Source organism: Sinocyclocheilus grahami, unplaced genomic scaffold (genome assembly GCF_001515645.1).
Source record: "Sinocyclocheilus grahami isolate Dianchi unplaced genomic scaffold, SAMN03320097.WGS_v1.1 scaffold22.1, whole genome shotgun sequence".
Classification (NCBI taxonomy): domain Eukaryota; kingdom Metazoa; phylum Chordata; class Actinopteri; order Cypriniformes; family Cyprinidae; genus Sinocyclocheilus; species Sinocyclocheilus grahami.
This window is the reverse complement of record NW_015505201.1, coordinates 1808969-1815011: the sequence shown is the minus strand read 5'-3', so window position 1 is coordinate 1815011 and position 6043 is coordinate 1808969. Positions and strand designations below refer to the sequence as shown.

General features: G+C 38.7%; 1 protein-coding gene across 2 annotated transcripts in view; it reads left to right on the top strand.

Annotated features, from left to right (window-relative positions):
- The window catches only part of LOC107559433 (transmembrane protein 53), a 13676-nt gene that overhangs the window by 2095 nt on the left and 5538 nt on the right, over window positions 1-6043 (top strand). The window contains exon 1 of one of the 2 annotated variants that reach the window (XM_016243268.1): window positions 2277-2305. The exons of the other annotated variant lie outside the window; for it this stretch is intronic. The gene's annotated coding sequence lies outside the window, so the exon portion shown is untranslated. Of the gene's footprint in view, window positions 1-2276; window positions 2306-6043 lie in introns of those variants that run through there. 2 annotated transcript variants of the gene reach the window in all.

Here is a 6043-nt window from a genome sequence, read left to right as displayed (position 1 = left end):
ACATCAATCAGTACTCAATATTAATTTAAACTGCTTTAAATATGACTGCTGCTTATTTCCTGTGCACTTCAATACTGATCTGTGCTTGACTGTAGTCGCGTCTGTCTGCTTATTGAGTTTATTTAACCCATCGCAATTTATTGGAACTGTGTGAACTAGAGTCACTACTCACCTTAATGTTGTTCTAAAGGCTTATTACTTAATAACACACAAATGTCCAGCTCGCACTTGCCAATTTAATGGCAGAGAATGGTGACTTTTTTATTTTTTTAAGCGGATGCATATCTGTCGTAAAATAATCATATGCATCTCGTGACGTATATTCCAAGCATTCTGAAGGTAGGCATATACTGAGGGTTTGGTGAGAAACAAACCGAAATGGCAAGTTAAAAACAAAAAAATTAAAAAGGAGCCGTTTTCTCATTTTTCTACTTTCAATATTAAATAAACGAATGATCGAAGGATACACGGATTCTTCTGAATAATAGTCCTCTGCTGCTGCAGTTGTACGGATTAATAACCCATTTGATCAATTTCATAATTTTCTCATCAAACAGACTAATGAATAGCTCGACACAACTCGTACCGGGGCAGAGTCTAGACAGGTCTTTCTTCTGTGTAGACCAGCAGTTCTTAAAGTGATAGGGGGTCCAAGAAATAATTTAACCTTAATATTCTATAGCCTAAAGTATTTCCAGACTGTAAAGTCGTTTTTTTTATCATGATACATAGCCCTACTGTGATTTATTCCAAAGGGACTTAAATGATGCATTTAATGTAAAATAATCTAAATTAAGCCTTTTAAAAGACGAGTATTCCCTGTGGTTCATGTTTGTGGCATGCGCCAGAAAGATGCTCAGCTGATGCAAAGAATAGAATTTATATCTACACAGAAGAAAGCCCTGTCTAGACAATGCTCCGGTACGAGTTGTGTCGAGCTATTCATTTGACTGTTTGTTTGATGAAAAAAAGATTAAATGTCAGTAGTGGAGGACTGTTATTCTGCTGCAGAAGAACTGATGACGGCACGGTTTGATCTTCGGCTGACCAATCAGCAGAAAGGGGCGTTTAATTCCCGCCCACATGTAGAAATCAAATATTCAAGCTGTTTATTCATTTTTCCACCCATGAACGAAAAACGAAAATTTAAGCTGAATTCTCGTTTCTCGTTTTTTGGAAAAAAACGAAAAAACCGAAAAAGAAGCCGTTTTCTCATTTTTCTACTTTCAATATTAAATCAAAAAACAAATGATCGAATGATACACGGATTCTTCTGCACAATTCGAGTTTCTTTATCATTTTCGAGGATGTGTTAAAGGGGTCATATGATGCTGCCAAAAATAACATTATTTGGTGTATTTGGTGTAATGAAATGTTTATGCGGTTTAAGGTTAAAAAAACACATTCATTTTCCACATACTGTATATTATTGTTTCTCCTCTATGCCCCGCCTTTCTGAAACACGTCGATTTTTACAAAGCTCATCGGTCTGAAAAGCGAGGTGTGCTGTGATTGGCCAGCTATCCAGTGCGTTGTGATTGGCCGAATACCTCAAGCGTGTGACTGAAATATTACGCCCCTTACCATACTGTGATGCCCTGTCCGGCCGGAGCGATGATTCAAAAACATTAAAACCCATTATAAACGAGGCATTCGTTGCATCCAGAGGGGACATAATTATGGATTATAATGACGACGAGACAAAACCAATAAAACCCATTACAAAGGAGGCATTTGTTGCATCCAGTGGGGACATAATTATGGATTATAATGACTTATACTGTCTTTTTACGCATTGCGTTGCATCGCGCCTCGTAAACATAAAACCATGTCTGCATTTGTAATCGGAGAAATTACAAACAACAAGCCCTACTCTACACTGCCCAAAAAAACTTGCTTTAAATATATAAAATATAAAAACTCTTTAAATATAAAAGACGTACTTACAGTATGTGAGTCAGAACAGCCGCCATTGCAGTCTAGTCTAGTCTCTTCCAGGAAACAGTCCTCCATAAAATGTGCTGCACACATCTGAATATTTGGGTTGAAGTGTTCTGGAACAGTGTTGTAAATACAACTTAACCACTGATTTCTAGTCGTGTCCATTTTTGGAAGACCAAACAAAGTAGTTTCGCTTTCACAGTGAAACAACGTCACACACCGCAGCCTACAGTGAGCAGAGGACGGGGGATAAAGTGAGGAATGGTACGGGCGCGGGCCTGAGAACGGCACGGCCGGCAATTTCGACGGAGGAGCGTCCGGAAGGACATGTGACGACTCCGGGCTGGACTCCGCTTCGTTCACGGTAGGGCTGCACGATAAATCGCATGCGATATTTAACGCCTCTTTCTTTGCGTGAACATTTGGGCGCCGTTATGCAAATCTTCCCACATTGTGACGTAGACATGTGGGGGCGTGTTAGAACGAGTCGTTTTAGGTAGGTGTGGCTGACTCTTAACTTTTATGAAGAATATCTCTTTGGATTTGAGACTTTAGTCTTTGCAACTTTACAGAACTTCTTTATGCACCAAGAGCTTGTAACACTCCAAAGAGAAAGGAAAAATTTAAATCGCATCATATGACTCCTTTAAGAGTGACAAAGGGATATATGATACTGCACTGTGAAAATACTTATTTTGATCATTTTGTACTCAACCAATTTTGTTCAATAGACACATGAACTTGTCATATGGGACAATACAGATGAATGAACCATTTGAACTCTCAGCCCAGTTCTTGTGAGCTTTTCTTGGTTTCATGCTGTAACTTTCAGCCCAGTTGCTTTTGTCGTTTGTCCTTCATTTTAAAGAGTGCATTAAATATGAGAGGGTTATGATACTAAACCTAAAATACAAAATTTGAATCTTTTTACTGATATTTTTTTCATAAGTTAAGTTCAAAATTTGTTAAATTATATCACAGTTTATGATACCGAAAATGACAGAGAATCAGCATTGTATAGACACAATGCTATAGATAGCATCATGTTAATGAAGCATCACACGGAATAGAAAGTGTCAGTAAGTCAAGTAGGTGGATTTAACCTTGTGAGAGCATGTGTGAGGTTTATAAGTACCGGTATGTGTTGTGCTCTCACTTATGCCGAAAAGTCATGTCAGCTTGACAGTAGGGGTGTGCGATATTGACAAAAAATTATATCTCGATATTTTCTGGGATTTTATCGATGACGATAATTAGTCGATATTTTGCTGAGTGTGTTACTGTGCTGGTACCTTAAGGACTGCCGAAGACAGCTGACTCCTAATGTTTTTAATATTCTTCATATTCTGTGTGGTGGTCAGTTCATACTGATAGAAATGAACTTTTTCAATAAGTTTAAACTGATTTTTGCATTTTATTGGCATTTTTACCTTTATAAAGCCATTTTTTCTAAAAGTGTCCATTATCTTTTGAGTCAAATTCTTACATTTAATCAGGGAATTAGAATAATAAGACATTTGGGCTGTTACGAAGCAAATTAAATCAACACAGAAGCTGCATCTGAAGGGGCATTTAAATGTATTTACACACATGTATTTTGTTTAATGCAAGACATGAATGCATTTAACCTGCAATTACAAATGCATAAATAATGCTTTGATATATGAAACATAAAACGTTGAATACTGATATTTGAAATTATTTAAAACGTGAAAAAAAAAAAAAGTTAAATTAAAACCGCCAGTAGGTGTCAGCGAGTCACTGTTAATAAGCGAATCATTGCTATTGAACCGAATCATTTAAACGGTTGATTCATTCAAGAAAGAAACACCGTCATGTTGCTCAGAGACACAAAACAGCACTGTGGCTGTATTCGGGATGATTTTTGTTGGCGAAATAGAGCAAAAACAAGCAATATGGTGTCTAAAACGTAAGTCTCTTAATTAATTTATTGTTTATTGAATTCAATGTCACATTTGTAATTATGGTAATTTTTGGAGAAAAACGACACTCTTCGTGTGAAATTGAATAACTATAATACTGGATGCCCGTGATCTTCGGGCCCTTAGACGGCACTGCATCACATACAGGAATGCTACTGTAATGGAAATCACAACATGGGCTCAGGAATACTTCCAGAAAACTTTGTCGGTGAACACAATCCACCGTGCCATTCGCCGTTGCCGGCTAAAACTCTATAGGTCAAAAAAGAAGCCATATCTAAACATGATCCAGAAGCGGAGGTGTTTTCTCTGGGCCAAGGCTCATTTAACTGTTCTGTGGTCAGACGAATCAAAATTTTAAGTTCTTTTTGGAAAACTGGGACGCCATGTCATCCAGACTAAAGAGGACAAGGACAATCCAAGTTGTTATCAGTGCTCAGTTCAGAAGCCTGCATGTCTGATGGTATGGGGTTGCATGAGTGCGTGTGGCATGGGCAGCTTACACATCTGGAAAGGCACCATCAATGCTGAAAGGTATATCCAAGTTCTAGAACAACATATGCTCCCATCCAGATGTCGTCTCTTTCAGGGAAGACCTTGCATTTTCCAACATGACAATGCCAGACCACATACTGCATCAATTACAACATCATGGCTGCGTAGATGGATCCGGGTACTGAAATGGCCAGCCTGCAGTCCAGATCTTTCACCCATAGAAAACATTTGGCGCATCATAAAGAGGAAGATGCGACCAAAGAAGACCTAAGACAGTTGAGCAATTAGAAGCCTGTATTAGACAAGAATGGGACAACATTCCTATTCCTAAACTTGAGCAACTTGTCTCCTCAGTCCCCAGACGTTTGCAGACTGTTATAAAAAGAAGAGGGGATGCCACACAGTGGTAAACATGGCCTTGTCCCAACTTTTTTGAGATGTGTTGATGCCATGAAATTTAAAATCAACTTATTTTTCCCTTAAAATGATACATTTTCTCAGTTGAAACATTTGATATGTCATCTATGTTGTATTCTGAATAAAATATTGAAATTTGAAACTTCCACATCATTGCATTCTGTTTTTATTCACAATTTGTACAGTGTCCCAACTTTTTTGGAATCGGGTTTGTATATCGCACACCCCTAAGTGGTTTGAGAATCATGCCACTAATGTTTTGATCAACGTCAAAATCCATGGAGGCCCCCCAATGCTACATATTTTAGACGTCCTCCATTACATAAGATTGTTTAGATGAAAGGGAATGTTGTGGCAAATAAAAAAACAATTCTGAATAAGAGACAAATATACCAATTGTCTTTGAGTTTTATTTTCTTGCAAGAAAAGGCCAGCAGTCATACAGTCACTCAGAGTGGCTGCAGAGTTTGACAGTGAAGGGAGGGCGTCCTTCCTCTCTTATAGTCTCATCTCTCAGAATGTTATCTCTCTAGGCCAATGATGGTATTTTCAACCACATTCTTAGACTTGCGTATCATATTCTGTCCTTGGGTGGAGGCCCTCCTGTCACATACCAACACCCTTTTTGCAGAGTTTGACAGTGAAGGGAGGGCGTCCTTCCTCTCTTATAGTCTCATCTCTCAGAATGTTATCTCTCTAGGCCAATGATGGTATTTTCAACCACATTCTTAGACTTGCGTATCATATTCTGTCCTTGGGTGGAGGCCCTCCTGTCACATACCAACACCCTTTTACCATTCCATTACAATTCCATATTAGAATAAGGATTGTGTGTGCTCTTTTACTGTCACACATAGGGATGCAGCGATTAACCGGTTTCGCGATTAACCGCGATTTAAAACGTCACGGTTAATTAATCGTAAAGGTTCCGCTAAACCGAGTGTTTCTGTTACACAGAACGGAACTGTTGCAGCTTGCGCGAAACGAAAACAAAGTTACACAAGCAGAGGCACGGAGGCTACTACATGCGTTAGATGAACTGTGACAGAGGGACCAAACAGCGAAGCTTTATTTCCACCAGAGAAATGCCTGTCGATTAGTGTGGGACCAATAAATATTGCTGTAAAAAACTGCTGCTAAAGAGAGAATACATAAGGGATAATGCACGGCTAGCTGTACATTGAATGATTTTAATACACGACGTGAAGATAAGAACCACCTGACGCGAAGCTACAGCTCGTTAGCTC